The following is a 17,842-nucleotide window of genomic DNA, read 5'->3' on the forward strand; positions in this document are numbered from 1 at the left end:
ATATTGTCATATGCTTGTTTTTTGCCGTTCATACTGCAAATGTCAACATCGTTTCAAGAAGGCAAGCAGAACAATTATCAGCAACTTGAAACCGGCCAGCTTGCCATCTGTCTATATGATGAACAGGGTCGCTTCGCTGCAGATCTGTCGAGGGGCGATACTGAAGGCTGAGCATCACAAGCAGAGCATTTGGACATCAAAGGGTGCTACAGCGACCCCCATTCTTCAAGATCCATGCCACTGTCACAGGCTTCGACAGAACAGCACCAGCATTCTTTTGCGTTAGTGGAATGAATCAAAAATGAAATTCTTCTGTTACCGAAACAAGCTCTGAACTGCTGTAGAAAGGATTGCTAAAACTCAACCAAGCCTGAGCAAAAACACGAGACAACTTGCAGAGATAGCGCTGTGTTACTGCGAGACTGCACATATCCTCACACACTGACCCATAATCGAGCCACGTTTAAATGCCTCACTGATGCGACGGTCTATGAGAATGACCTACGAGTTCCTTTCTATTATCTTACAATATTATAATTATATTAGGTAGGCTAGATCTACGGAAGATCACTCTCATATTCTTGTATAGGCCACATTTCGCGGATTTTACGTTTCATCTTCAAAATTGTAGACGTATTTTTAAAGCGTAATCTATATATCTATAAAAATGGAATTGTATGTGTGTGTGTTTGTGTACATTTGCCTACCAAACTACTCTGTCAATTTTCGGTATAAAGACTCGAGATTTGACATAAGGTGTATTGAGATTTGGGAAAAACTTTTTAATCGGTTTTCGGCCAGAAATTTAACTATCAAGGAGGCAAAATTCAACGATTTGACCTTTGAAAACTCTACCAAACTACTCAGCCCTTTTGAGTACAAGCACTTAAAGATTTAGATGTAGGTTACCTGGACATGGTCTAAACTCTTTAATTTGATTTGAACACCCAAAAGTAAATGTTAACAGGTTACAATTGAGATCAAAGTTTGTTTTTTAAATTTGACCTCTGCGGTCTTTAATAAATTACTCAGCAATTTGTGGTCTAGACATTTGAACTTTTACATTAAGGATATTCAGAGATAGGGGATGCTTTTTAATCTGTTTGGGTCGAGAATTTGAGCTGCAATGGGTCAAACCTTGAAATTTTGTGTCTAAACATTTAAATTTTATACATATCGGGTATTCAGACATGCGGCAAGTATTTTAATCAGTTTGGAGTCGAAAATTTGATGCCCAAAGGTCAAAATTAAGAGAGTTTAGCTTTGCAGATTCTATCTAATTCTTCCGCCAATTTTGAGTCTAACCACTTGACATTTTAGCTATAGGTAACTTGGACATGGGTGAAACTTTGTATTTTGATTTGAAATCAAAATAATAAATATTAAGGGGTCAAAATTGGGGTCAGAGTTTTAATAAATTGACCTCTGCGGTCTCTACAAAATTACTCAGACAAATTTTGGTCTAAAGATTTGAAATCTTACATAAAGTGTATTTACACGTAGGGCAAGTTATGAACAGTACAAAGGGGCCGAGCAAAGCCGGGCTGAACTGCTAGTTATTAATAAGGAAGGAACGGACAAAATATAATTATAAAACTCAGATCAGCTTGGTTGCTTGAGCGTTTAAACCGTCCATCCGGTTTCTGACTGCCGATTTAAAAAAAATTCGTTTGCTTACTTATTTCATGCCCACCCTCTATCCAGTACGATATTAAAAGCTGCTGCTGCTATTCAAAGCGTACACAAGGTCAACAATATTTTTTATCTTAACATATTTTAACGTGTTTTTTCATTACAAATAAACGTACCCCCGTGAGTAAACAAGAACTGATTTAAATATACATGATATAAGTATTATCCTATCTATAACCATATTTACTGCTTTTAGTAGCGCTCCTGTGGATTCTATCGATTTTTTTTTTCAGGCCTTACTTAAAAAAATATTTTCTCTTCAATGAGGGAGGAGATAGAAACTTTGTTTTGGTAGTGCTTTTAGTAGAGCCTCCTTAATTTTCATTTGTGTTTGCAGTAGTGCTCTGGAGGCTTTCTGGGTTTTATTTTCTTCACTCATCACTTAAAACATGTTTTCTCAAAACAATAAAAGACAATAAAATCTCAAAATCACTTTTCATTTTGAACATTTTCACCCTACCATTAAAGGGCCAACAGGTAGACCAGTAGATAAGGGATATTATCAATAGCCATCTCAAACTGTCAGAATAAATGGAGTAAACGAGTTTAGGATGATAACGCAGAAACAAAGAAGGGGAAGAAGATGAAAGAGAGATGGAAAGCATAAGTAGACGAAACGTTTAATTGAAAACGAAAGTAAAAGTAAATAAAAAAGAAAGTAAGGCTGTGGCAGATAGAAACATGGGCGGAGTTTACCGGAAACAGATAGATTGTGGGAGGAGTAACAATAAAGAAATATATTTCTCGCTTTATTTAAATAAAATTTAAAAATATGATAAAAACAAAAATTTCAGAATGCTGCAAAATAAAAAAATACTTAAAGAGCCGTATGAATAATTATAAAAAAAGAGCCGTATGAATAATTATAAAAAAGAAAACAAAAATAAACTAAATTAACAACGCAGAGAAAAAACACTATAAAAAAGTGGAGTTCGTTAATAAAAATTTCGGATGATAAAAATAAATAATTCAAACCAAAATACTCTTTAAAAAAATTAGATTAGAAAAAACAGCAATATAATATAAAAGAAATGGCTTTTTAAAATGGAGATTATTCTTTGCGCTGCATATAAATATCGGGTTTAGTTTACATTTTACTTCTTTTTTCATAGACTCGGAACGGTGTCCTTACAAACTATTCTCGCACTGATGCCGAGCCCGCTTCTATCAAACAACCTTCCCAATATCTCCACCTACCTGCACAGTTCCTGACCCTGCTTGCCGGGCGGATAAAGAACCCGAATAAAAAGCAGGGTTCGGTTTAAGCGACGTTGCGCGGAGAGAAAGTCTGAAACCTGCGTTAGATGATTGGGATGAAGAGAAAAGATTCCCCGCTGGAAACGATCGACAAGAAAAGTTCACATGCCACGCCCATAACACGACCCCCCTCTACGTGAATCAGCACCAAACATGTGGCCACTATAAGCCAAGAAATCTATCTATCTATTTATCTATCTATCTATCTATCTACACACACGCACACACATATATATATATATATATATATATATATATATATATATATATATATATATATATATATATATATTTATCTTCAGAAGTTTAGATAAGATAAGCCATCGGTACCGTCGGTATCAAACCTGATAATACGGAACCGTCTTTATGTCCCAACATCAAACTTTCTTCAGCCGAGTTATCTTATTTCTTTCCATTTTTATAGGCTTTGGAGGAACAAAGGATGAGATAAATCGGCTGAAGAGAGCTTCATATTAGGACCTAAAATGCTCCCGCAATATCAGGTTTTAAATCGACGGTACCGATATTTTATCTTAGCTAAATTTCTTAAAATAAACATATAAATATTAAGCTCTTATTTTTAAAAAAATCATTATAATAGAGCACTCTACTGGAATTTATTTTTCTCAAAATATAACAAAGTATATATATATATATATATATATATATATATGTGTGTGTGTGTGTGTGTGTGTGTGTGTGACTACTTCATTTGATCACATAAATTACTATACGAAAGTATACGTTTATCATTAAACTACACAGAATAGTCCGTGTTTCATCCACGCTGATGAATCCTTACGTGGATAAAACGCGGAATATGCTGTGTAGCTTAATTTCCATATATATTTTATAACTTACTATATATATATATATATATATATATATATATAGAGAGAGAGAGAGAGAGAGAGAGAGAGAGAGAGAGAAAGAGAGAGAGAGAAAGAAAGAGAGAAAGAGGGAGAGAGAGATAGAGATATACTTGTACTTAAACTAACATATTGAGCCTAGGTATATATATATATATATATATATATATATATATATATATATATATAACTACTTAATTTACTCACATAAAATTAATATACGAAAGTATAGATTTATGCGTAAACTTTAAGTATTACTTCAAAGTGCTCAATACGTAGGTAGAGCTAGTTAGTAATTTATAAAATATATATGGCGATTAAGCTACACTGAATATTCCGCGTTTCATCCACTCTAGGGCTGTTCAGGCTTACATATATATTAGCACGCCGCCCGGCATTGCCCGGTCGTAAATTAGCTTAAACATGACTTCCTATAACACCAAAGTCAGCTTGATCGTTGCTATCCGGCGAGTATTCGCTGAGCTCCCTCTGGCGCTTGTGAAAAAAAAAGCATGCTCCGATTTGTGACCGGTATCGAGGCGGTGATTGAGACCGAATTTGTTTACATTGAATAAGATGTTTGCTCTACTACATAATCAAGTTCCTATTTACTATGCCTCCCCACAGGACAGAGTTAGACACCAGGGTCGTTTTTTAATGTGGAGAAAAGGAACAAAAATAAAAAATTGTCTCAGTCGTGAAGGATGTCTCCTCCACTGACAGAGAATAAAAAAGGCCGAAAGGATTTATTTTTTCAGTAAAGGTTTTACAATAAAGCTGCAATGTTTGTGTTCTTTAGGCTGGCAATTTAATTGTTCCACAAAAGGAGTTTTTTCATGGTCTTAAATTAATGTAAACAGAAACAACAATTATGAGTAGAGTTTTGCAGACAAACCGTAAGAGAGTCTGAGAGCTAAGCAGTTGAATTCAAGCTACTGAAGATATTAGCAAAGAAAAAACTGCCCTTTGTGTTCCGGAAGTTAAGACGATGTCTTAATTGTAAAATAGAAGACAGGAGTAATTAGATGTTTACCATGTAGCTGTTTAGAAAATTAAAGAAAAACAACTAGGGAAATCGTTAAATGAATAGCATAGAAAAACAGTGACACAATATGTATATAAAAATAAATTAAATAAATAAGTAAATAACAATAGGTATAAGAATATATTTAAAAAATAGGTCTTAACAATTTTATATGAACAAAGATGTCTATTAAAAGCATATAAATAAGAAAATAAATAAGAATGATAATAATAATGATAATTAAAATAATGCTAATAATAATGATGATAGCGATAAATATAATGATGATAATAAAAACAATGAATCACAATAATAACAATAATCACAATGATAATATAATCACAATAATCACAATAATAATATAATCACAATAATCACAATAATAATTATAGCGTTATCAATAAAAAATAATAATGATAAAATAACGATAATTATTATAATAAAAAATAATGATAATAACGATAATAACGATAATAATAATAATAATAATAATAATAATAATGATAATAATAATAATGATAATAATAATAATAATATTAATAATATTAATAATAATAGTAATAATAATAATGATAATAATAATAATAATAATAATAATAATAATAATAATAATAATAATAATAATAATAATAATAATAATGATAATAATAATAATGATAATAATAATAATAATATTAATAATATTAATAATAATATTAATAATAATAATAATAATAATAATAATAATAATAATAATAATAATAATAATAATAATGATAATAATAATAATAATAATAATAATAATAATAATAATAATAATGATAATAATAATAATAATAATAATAATAATATTAATAATATTAATAATAATAATGATAATAATAATAATAATAATAATAATATTAATAATAATAATAATAATAATAATAATAATAATAATAATAATAATAATAATAATAATGATAATAATAATAATAATATTAATAATATTAATAATAATAGTAATAATAATAATAATAATAATAATAATAATAATAATAATAATAATAATATTAATAATAATAATAATAATAATAATAATAATAATAATAATAATAATAATAATAATAATAATAATAATAATAATAATAATAATAATAATAATAATGATAATAATAATAATGATAATAATAATAATAATATTAATAATATTAATAATAATAGTAATAATAATAATAATAATAATAATAATAATAATAATAATAATAATAATAATAATAATAATAATAATGATAATAATAATAATAATAATAATAATAATAATAATAATGATAATAATAATAATAATAATAATAATAATAATATTAATAATATTAATAATAATAATGATAATAATAATAATAATAATAATAATATTAATAATAATAATAATAATAATAATAATAATAATAATAATAATAATAATAATAATAATGATAATAATAATAATAATATTAATAATATTAATAATAATAGTAATAATAATAATAATAATAATAATAATAATAATAATAATAATAATAATAATAATAATAATAATAATAATAATAATAATAATAATAATAATAATAATAATAATAATAATAATGATAATAATAATAATGATAATAATAATAATAATATTAATAATATTAATAATAATAGTAATAATAATAATAATAATAATAATAATAATAATAATAATAATAATAATAATAATAATAATAATAATAATAATAATAATAATAATAATAATAATAATAATATTAATAATAATAGCAATAATAATAATAATAGCAATAATAATAATAATAATAATAATAATAATAATAATAATAATAATAATAATAATAATAATAATAATAATAATAATAATAATAATAATATTAATAATATTAATAATAATAGCAATAATAATAATAATAGCAATAATAATAATAATAATAATAATAATAATAATAATAATAATAATAATAATAATAATAATAATAATAATAATAATAATAATAATAATAATAATAATAATAATAATAATAATAATAATAATAATAATAATAATGATAATAATAATAATGATAATAATAATAATAATATTAATAATATTAATAATAATAGTAATAATAATAATAATAATAATAATAATAATAATAATAATAATAATAATAATAATAATAATAATGATAATAATAATAATAATAATAATAATAATAATAATAATAATAATAGCAATAATAATAATAATAATAATAATAATAATAATATTAATAATATTAATAATAATAATGATAATAATAATAATAATAATAATAATATTAATAATAATAATAATAATAATAATAATAATAATAATAATAATAATAATAATAATAATAATAATATTAATAATAATAGCAATAATAATAATAATAGCAATAATAATAATAATAATAATAATAATAATAATAATAATAATAATAATAATAATAATAATAATAATAATAATAATAATAATAATAATAATAATAATAATAATAATAATAATAATAATAATAATAATAATAATAATAATAATAATAATAATAATAATAATAATAATAATAATAATAATAATAATAATAATAATAATAATAATAATAATAATAATAATAATAGCAATAATAATAATAATAATAATAATAATAATAATAATAATAATAATAATAATAATAATAATAATAATAATAATAATAATAATAATAATAATAATAATAATAATAATAATAATAATAATAATAATAATAATAATAATAATAATAATAATAATAATAATAATAATAATAATAATAATAATAATAATAATAATAATAATAATAATAATAATAATAATAATAATAATAATAATAATAATAATAATAATAATAATAATAATAATAATAATAATAATAATAATAATAATAGCAATAATAATAATAATAATAATAATAATAATAATAATAATAATAATAATAGCAATAATAATAATAATAATAATAATAATAATAATAATAATAATAATAATAATAATAATAATAATAATAATAATAATAATAATAATAATAATAATAATAATAATAATAATAATAATAATAATAATAATAATAATAATAATAATAATAATAATAATAATAATAATAATAATAATAATAATAATAATAATAATAATAATAATAATAATAATAATAATAATAATAATAATAATAATAATAATAATAATAATAATAATAATAATAATAATAATAATAATAATAATAATGACTAGTGGGGCATGTGGAAATTCTACAGCGTCAAATTCCATATGTAATATATTGCTGCTGGCATTTTGTGTTTTTTCAACGTGAATGGAGATCCCGCGATATTCGTCCTTTTGTTAAAATTGTAAAAATATTTATCTACGTAATCTGGTTAAGTGAATGTCAGAATATATTCTCGTTATTACAGCTTATCTCCATATCTTTGGAGGAGTCTGCCAAACATTTCCATTGTATGGACGCCCGGTGCGAACCAGAAACCCTACGATATCATTGTATTATCTTTACATAACAGATACTACCATTGGATCCTAGCAAGAACACAAAGAAAGATGTTTGTTAGTGTTACGTACGACAAAAAATAAAAGATTTTTAATGAATTATTTTTTATTTTTTTACATTGCGTCTTCGATTATTGGGCTATTCTATTATCTAAAATTATTTATTATTTAAAATTATTTATTATTTAAAATTATTTATTATTTAAAATTATTTATTATTTAAAATTATTTATTATTTAAAATTATTTATTATTTAAAATTATTTATTATTTAAAATTATTTATTATTTAAAATTATTTATTATTTAAAATTATTTATTTTTTAAAATTATTTATTATTTAAAATTATTTATTCTTTAAAATTATTTATTATTTAAAATTATTTATTCTTTAAAATTATTTATTATTTAAAATTATTTATTATTTAAAATTATTTATTATTTAAAATTATTTATTCTTTAAAATTATTTATTATTTAAAATTATTTATTCTTTAAAATTATTTATTATTTAAAATTATTTATTATTTAAAATTATTTATTCTTTAAAATTATTTATTATTTAAAATTATTTATTATTTAAAATTATTTATTATTTAAAATTATTTATTATTTAAAATTATTTAATATTTAAAATTATTTATTATTCAAAATTATTTATTATTTAAAATTATTTATTATTTAAAATTATTTATTATTTAAAATTATCTATTATTTAAAAGAGATGATAAAAGCTGATAACACACTACAAATGTTTAATTAGTATATAGATATGTAAGAATTGAAATTGACTTGACTTACCGGGAGTGGGTCGAAGGGAAGAAAAGACACTGAACTGCTGTTTGCCGTTACTGAGAAACTGGGTGTCTATATATTATTCCTTAATTGGAATTCATTTTTGAGATGAGCATTATATATATTAATTTATTTTTATTTCGGACTATTATTCTCATCTTTATTAGTTGCTGTTTTTCATCTTTTTATTGGTTTGATTATTCACAACGTTTCGGTCAACTAATTCCTCTGGCCTTCGTCAGGTGGTAACCGCGATGGATAGGAACTTCAAATCTCCTAACTGCATTCTCAGCCATCACTGCCATCCGTAGTTGTTGTCGTCTCACCACATTTTGGCCAAGTAAACCTCTGGCACGCTTTGGGTGGGATTGAAACCGCTATCTTCAGACAATGTTGTGAATAAACAAACCAATAAAAGATGAAAAACAACAACTAATAAAGATGAGAATAATAGTCCGAAATAAAAATAAATTAATATAAACTGGGTGTCTATTTCCTACTAAGTTAAATCGACATTCTAATTTCGTTGGAAATCACGTTGGAATTCTCGTCACTGGGAGTTAGTATGTATAAAAGAAGTTCTCTCACTACGGGTTAGTGATTAGTTAAGAAGCTAGTTACCTAGCTTGCTAGTCGGTTGACGTCTCTTAGACTAATTACCTCGTTACTGTTGTTCGGTAAACGTTACCAGTTAATTGTTACCTTTACAAGGAAAGAAAAGACTGCTTGTAAGCAACGTCACCATTTCGTTGCAAGCCCTTACTGCCTTTTCTTACACCCTCCTCTTCTTGTTGATGAAATAATCCCGACAGATAAGCTAATTTAATGTTTGTAATATGTTATAACCTTCTAACCTTTTTTAATAAATAAGATCTCCCGATCACCGAAAACTCGATGTAAAAAATAAAAATTAAAATAAACAAAAATTATGTTGGTTTTGAGCCGTACATGAAACTAAAATATACCTTCTTAGTGTTCTTGCTAGGATTCAAGACATTTTGTTCTCTTTCCAATTTTCCCTTTTCCAATCGAAATCCAAACCAATTATCAGCGTATGTGATTTTGAATTTATATCAGTTGTTTCCAGTCGACATTGTCCGGGAATCAATTTGCTGTTATTTTTATTTTATTTATTTGTAATTTATATATTAATATTGCAATACTTTTAATGGACGTACGTATGTGTGCCACGAATTCCAGATTATAAATTATTTGATCGGGAGATCTTATTTATTAAAAAAGAAAGATAGAAGTGATACATACTACGAACATTAAATTAGTATACAGATAATTTAATGTTTGTAATATTTTATCACCCCCTATCCTCCTTTTTAATAAATAGGATCTCCCGATTGAATAATTTGTAATCCGGAAACCGTACGTTAAAGGTACTGTAGTATTAATATATAGGTAATAATAATAATGATGATGATAACAATAATTATTATTATAGTAATAATGATAATTATAAGTATGAGAATAGTATTATTACCTTAGTTTGCTTATAATATTTACAGGAATAAAGGTACATATTCAACGTATATAAATAATGATAACACTAATGATTATAATATTAATTATAATAATAATCATAGTAATAATGATAATGATGATATTGATATCAAGAAATAATAATAATAATAATAATAATAATAATAATAATAATAATAATAATAATAATAATAATAATAATAATAATAAGTATCGGTCCCGCCGTTCAGTCTGAAGAGACAATGTATAACATCTGCAAGGGTAATCGGGAGGCAAGATTGCGCAACCTCCAACCACGCCTCTCTTGAATTCCGTCCAGTGTCAAGGAGAAGTGCCAGACAACTGGAAACAATGCCGAGATAATCACATATATCACTTGGAATTCTTGAATGGTCACCCATTTTAGTACCGACCAGGCTAAATGTTGCTTAACTTCGGTGATCTAGCGGAAACCATGTGTGTAAACACGATTATGCCGTAGCAATTGCTATTTAGAACATTTTTGCAGTTAACATTAGTTAGCTTTAGTCAGCTTTAGTTAGCGTTATTTAGCATTAGTTAGCATTAGTTAGCTTTAGTTAACTTTAGTTAGCATTAGTTAGCTTTAGTAAGCTTTAGTTAGCATTAGTTAGTATTAGTTAGCTTTAGTTAGCTTTAGTTAGCATTAGTTAGTATTAGTAAGCATTAGTTAGTATTAGTTAGCATTAGTTAGCATTAGTTAGCTTTAGTTAACTTTAGTTAGCATTAGTTAGCTTTAGTAAGCTTTAGTTAGCATTAGTAAGTATTAGTAAGCATTAGTTAGCTTTAGTTAGCATTAGTTAGCATTAGTTAGCATTAGTTAGCATTAGTTTGCTTTAGTTAGCCTTAGTTAGCATTAGTTAGCCTTAGTTAGTTTTAGTTAGCATTAGTTAGTTATAGTTAGCATTAGTTAGCATTAGTTAGCTTTAGTTAGCTTTAATTAGAATTAGTTAACATTAGTTTGCTTTAGTTAACTTTAGTTAGCATTAGTTAGCATTAGTTAGTTATAGTTAGCATTAGTTATAATTAGTTAGGATTAGTTAGCATTAGTAAGCTTTAGTTAGCTTTAGTTAGCATTAGTTAGCATTCGTTTGCTTTAGTTATCATTAAATAGCATTAGTTAGCTTTTAGTTAGCATTAGTTAGCATTAGTTACCATTAGAAAGCTTTAGTATACTTTGGTTAGCACAAGTTAGCTTAAGTTAGCATTAGTAGCATTAATTAGTTTTACTAAGCTTTATTAAGCATTAGTTAGCATTAGTTAGCTTTAGTAAGGATTAGTTATTATTAGTTAGCATTAGTTAGCATTAGTTAGCTTTAGTTAGCTTTACTTAGAACTTGTTAGCATCAGTTAGCTTTAGTTAGCTTTAGTTAGCATTAGTTAGCATTAGTTAGCGTTAGTTAGCATTAGTTTGCTTTAGTTAGCATTAGTAAGCTTTAGTTAGAATTAGTAAGCATTAGTTAGCTTTAGTAAGCTTTAGTTAGCATTAGTTAGCATTAGTTAGCTTTAGTTAGCATTAGTTAGCATTAGTTAGCTTTAGTCAGTTTTAGTTAGCATTAATTAGCTTTAGTTAGCTTTAGTTAGCATTAGTTAGCTTTAGTTAGCATTAGTTAGCATTAGTTAGCGTTAGTAAGCATTAGTAAGCTTTAGTTAGCTTGAGTTACCATTAGTTAGCATTGGTTAGCTTAAGTTAAATTTAGTTAGCATTAGTTAGCTTTAGTTAGCTTTTGTAAGTATTAGTTAGTATTAGTAAGCTTTAGTTAGATTTAGTTAGAATTAGTAAGCCTTACTAAGCTTTAGTTTGCATTATTTAGCATTAGGTAGCTTTAGTTAGCTTTAGTTATCATTAGTTAGCATTAGTTAGCTTTAGTTAGCTTTAGATAGCATTAGTTAGCATTAGTAAGCATTAGTTAGCTTTAGTAAGCTTTAATTAGCTTCAGTTAGCATTAGTTTGCTTTAGTTAGCATTAGTTAGCATTAGTTAGCTTTAGTTAGCGTTAGTCAGCATTAGTTTTCTTTAGTTAGCATTAGTTAGCATTAGTTTGCTTTAGTAAGCATTAATTTGCATTAGGTCGCTTTAGTAAGCATTAGTTTGCAGTAGTTAGCATTAGTTAGCTTCAGCTGGCATTAGTTAGCTTTAGTTAGAATTCGTTAGCTTTAGTTTGCATTAGTAAGCTTTAGTTTTAATTAGTTAGCATTAGTTAGCATTAATTAGAATTAGTTAGCTTTAGTTAGCATTAGTTAGCATTAGTTAGCTTTAGTTAGCATTAGTAAGCTTTAATTAGCTTTAGTTAGCAGATGTTACCTTTAGTTTGCGTTAGTTAGCATTAGTTTGCGTTAGTAAGCATTAGTTAGCTTTAGTTAGCATTAGTTAGCAATACTATGCTTTAGTTAGCTTTAGTTGGCATTAGTAAGCTTTAGTTAGCATTAGTTAGTATTAGTTAGCTTTAGTTAGTTTTAGTTTGCTTTAGTTAGCATTAGTTAGCTTTAGTTAGCTTTAGTTCGCATTAGTAGCAATTAGTTCGCATTAGTTAGCATTAGTAAGCTTTAGTTAGCTTTAATTAGCATTGGCTAGCATTAGTTAGCTTTAGTGAGCATTAGTTAGCATAAGTAAGCATTAGTAAGCTTTAGTTAACTTTAGTTAGCATTCGTTAGAATTAGTTAGCTTTAGTTTGCATTAGTTAGCATTACTTAGCTTTAGTAAGCTTTAGTTGGCAATAATTAGCATTAGTTAGATTTAGTTAGCTTTAGTTTGCATTATTTAGTATTAGTTAGCTTCAGTTCGCATTAGTTAGCTTTAGTTAGCTTTACTTAGTTTTAGTTAGATTAGTTAGCATTAGTTAGCTTTATTTAGTATTAGTTAGCTGTACTTAGAATTAGTTTGCTATATTTAGCATTAGTTAGCTTTGGTTTGCTTTAGTTAGCTTTAGTTAGCATTAGTTTGCATCAGTTAGCATTAATTCGCATTAGTTAGCATTAGTTATCATTAGTTTCCTTAGTTTGCATTAGTTAACTTTAGTAAGCATTTGTTAGCATTAGTTAGAATTAGTTAGCTTTAGTTTGCATTAGTTAGCATTAGTTAGAATTAGTTAGCTTTAGTTAGCATTAGTTAGCATTAGTTTGCTTTAGTTTGCATTAGTTAGCATTAGTTGGCATTACTTAGCTTTAGATAGCGTTAGTTAGCTTTAGTTTGCTTCAGTTAGCATTAGTTAGCTTAAGTAAACTTTAGTTAGCATTTTTTAGCTTACGTTAGCTTTAGTTAGCATTGATTAGTATTAGTTAGTTTTAATTAGCTTTAGTTTGCATTAGTTAGCTTTAGTTAGCATTATTTAACATTAGTTAGCATTAGCAAGCTTTAGTTAACTTTAGTATGCTTTAGTTAGCATTAGTAAGCTTTAGTAAGCATCATTTAGCATTAGTTAGCTTTAGTAAACTGTAGTTTGCATTAGTTAGCTTTCGTATGCTTTAGTTAGCACTAGTTATCATTAGTTTGCTGTAGTTAGCATTAGTTAGCGTTATTTAGCATAAGTTAGCAATAGTAAGCATCAGTTTGCATTAGTTAGAATTAGTTAGCATTTGTTAGAATTAGTTAGCATTGGTTAGAATCAGTTAGCATTAGTTAGAATGAGTTAGCATTAGTATCTTTAATTAGCATTAGTTAGCATTAGTTTGCATTAGTTAACTTTAGTTAGCATTAGTTAGCATAAGTAACCTTTAGTTAGCATTATTTAGCATTAGTTACCTTTAGTATGCTTTAGTTTGCATTAGTTAGCATTAGTTAGCATTAGTTTGCTTTAGTAAGCATTAGTTCGTGTTATTTAGCATTAGTTAGCAATAGAAAGCATCAGTTTGAATGAGTGCACTTTAGTTAGCATTAGTTAATTTTAGTTAGCATTAGTTAGCATTAGTAAGCATTAGTTAGTATTAGTTAGAATTAGTTAGCATTAGTTAGCTTTAGTTAGCATTAGTTAGCATTATTATGCTTTAGTTAACATTAGTAAGCATCAGGTAGCATTAGTTAGCATTAGTTAGCTTTAGTTAGCGTTAGTTAGCTTTAGATAGCATTAGTTTTCATTAGTTAGTATTAGTTAGCGTTAGTTAGCATTAGTACGCTGTAGTTTGCTTTAGTTAGCATTAGGTAGCATTGGTTAGCTTTAGTAGGCTTTAGTTAGCATTAGTTAGCTTTAGTAAGTATTAGTTAGTATTAGTTAGCATTAGTTAGTATTAGTAAGCTGTAGTAAGATTTAGTAAGAATTAGTAAGCCTTAGTCAGCTTTAGTTAGCTTTAGTTAGCTTTAGTTAGCATTTGTTTGCATTAGTTAGCTTTAGTTAGCTTTAGTTAGCTTTAGTTAGCATTATTAAGCATTAGTTAGCTTTAGTAAGCTTTAATTAGCATTAGTTAGCTTTATTTAGCTTTAATTACGTTTAGCTTGCAGTAGTTAGCATTAGTTAGCATTAGTAAGCATTAGTTAGTATTAGTTAGCCTTAGTAAGCTTTAGTTAGCTTTAGTAAGCATTAGTTAGCATCAGGTAGCATAAGTTAGCATTTAGTTAGCTTTAGTTTGCGTTAGTAAGCATTAGTTTGCTTTATTTAGCATTAGTTCGCATTAGTTTGATTTAGTAAGCATTAGTTTGCATTAGGTAGCTTTAGTAAGTATTAGTTAGTATTAGTTAGCATTAGTTAGCTTTAGTTAGTATTAGTGAGCTTTAGTTAGTATTAGTAAGCTTTAGTTTGCATCAGTAAGCTTTAGTTTGCATTAGTTAGCATTAGTTAGCTTTAGTTATAATTAGTTAGCATTAGGTAGCATTAGTTAGAATTAGTTAGCATTAGTTAGCATTACTTATCATTAGGTAGGTTTAGTTAGAATTATTTCGCTTTAATTAGCTTTAGTTTGCATTAGTTCGCTTTAGTTTGCGTTAGTTTGCTTTAGTTTGCGTTAGTTAGTATTAGTAAGCGTTAGTTAGCATTAGTTTGCTTAAGTTAGCTTTAGTTTGCATTAGTTAGAATTACTTAGCTGTAGTTAGCTTTAGTTGGCATTAGTTAGCTTTATTTAGCTTTAGTTAGCATTAGGTTGCTGTCGTTAGCTTTATTTAGCATTATTTAGCATTAGTTAGCTTTGGTTAGCTTTAGTTAGCATTAGTAAGAATTAGTTAGCATTAGTTAGCATTAGTAAGCTTTAGTTAGCTTTAGTTAGCTTTAATTAGCATTAGTTAGCATTACTATGCTTTAGTTAGCATTAGTTAGCATTAGTAAGCATTAGTAAGCTTTAGTTAACTTTAGTTAGCATTACTTAGAATTTGTAAGCTTTAGTTTGCATTAGTTAGCATTAGTTAGCTTTAGTAAGCTTTTATTAGCATTAATTAGCATTAGTTTGATTTAGTTAGCTTTAGTAAGCATTAGTAACCGTTAGTTAGCTTTAGTTCACATTAGTTAGCTTTAGTTAGCTTTAGTAAGTTTTAGTTAGCATTAGTTAGCGTTAGTTAGCTTAAGTTTGCATTAGCTAGCTTTATTTAGTATTAGTTAGCTGTACTTAACATTAGTTTGCTATATTTAGCATTAGTAAGCTTTAGTGCGCTTTAGTTAGCATTAGTTAGCATCAGTTAACATTAGTTTCCATTAGGTAGCTTTAGTTAGCTTTAGTTAGCGTTAATTAGCATTAGTTTGCTTAAGTTAGCTTTAGTTAGCATTAGTTAGCATTAGTTAGTCTTGGTTTGCATTAGTTAGCATTAGTAAGCTTTAGTTAACTTAAGTAAGCATTAGATAGCATTAGTTAGCTTTAGTTAGCATTAGTTAGTATTAGTAAGCATTAGTTAGTATTAGTTAGCATTAGTTAGCTTTAGTAAGCTTTAGTAAGCATTAGTTTGCTTTAGTTAGCATTAGTTAGCATCAGTTAGCATTAGTTTGCTTTAGTTAGCATTAGTTAGCATTAGTTAGCTTTAGTTAGCATTAGTTAGCATTAATTAGCTTTAGTTGGCTTTAGTAAGACTAGTTAGCATTAGTTAGCATTAGTTAGCTTTAGTTAGCAGTAGTTAGAATTAGTTAGCATAAGTTAGCGTTATTTAGCATTAGTTAGCATTAGTTGGCTTTAGTTTGCATTAGCTAACTTTAGTTAGCATTTGTTAGCATTAGTTGGATGTAGTTAGCTTTACTTAGCATTTGTTAGCATTAGTTAGCATTAGTTAGCTTTAGTTTGAATTAGTTAGCTTTAAATAGCTTTACTTAGCATTAGTTAGCTTTAGTTAGCTTTAGTAAGCATTAGTTATCATTAGTTAGCATTAGTTAACATTAGTTAAAATTAGTTTGCATTCGTTAGCATTAGTAAGCATGAGTTATCATAAGTATGCTTTAGTTTGCATTAGTTTACTTTAGTTAGCATTTGTTAGCATTAGTTAGCTTTAGTTAGCTTTAGTTAGCATTAGTTATCATTAGTTAGTATTAGTTAGCTTTAGATAGCATTAGTTAGCATTAGTTAACTTTAGTTTGCATTAGTTAGCATTAATTAGCTTTAGTATGCGTTAGTTAGCTTTAGTTAGCTTTAGTTAGCATTAGTTAGCTTTAGTTAACTTTAGTTAGCATTATTTAGCTTTAGTTTGCTTTAGTTAGCATTAGTTAGTATTAGTTAGCTTGAGTTAGCGTTAGTTTGCATTAGTTAGCTTTAGTTAGCATTATCTAGCATTAATTAGCATTAGTAAGCTTTAGTAAACTTTAGTTAGCATTAGTTAGCATTAGTTAGCTTTAATTAGATTAGTGAGCTTTAGTAAGTATTAGTTAGCTTTACTTAGCATTAGTTAGCTTTATTCAGCATTAGTTAGCTTTCGTTTGCTTTAATTAGTTTTAGTTAGCATTAGTTTCCTTTAGTTAGCTTTAGTAACATTAGTTGGCTTTAGTTAGCATTAGTTAGCATTAGGTAGCATTAGTTAGCTTTAGTTAGCATTAGTTTGCATTAGTTAGCATTGGTTAGCTTTAGTTAGCATTAGTTAGCTTTTGTTTGCTTTAGTTAGCATTAGTTAGCTTTAGTTTGCTTTAGTTAACTTTAGTTAGCTTTAGTTAGCTTTAGTTAGCATTAATTAGCTTTAGTTAGCATTAGTTAGCATTAGTTAGCTTTAGTTAGCTATAATTAGCATTAATTATCTTTAGTTAGCATTAGTTAGCATTAGTTTGCTTATAAAATTGTATAAGAATAAAAAGCAATTTAAGTA

The sequence above is a fragment of the Euprymna scolopes genome, chromosome 16, assembly GCF_053919585.1.
Source record: "Euprymna scolopes isolate OS-2025 chromosome 16, ASM5391958v1, whole genome shotgun sequence".
In the NCBI taxonomy this organism is placed as follows: Eukaryota; Metazoa; Mollusca; class Cephalopoda; order Sepiida; family Sepiolidae; genus Euprymna; species Euprymna scolopes.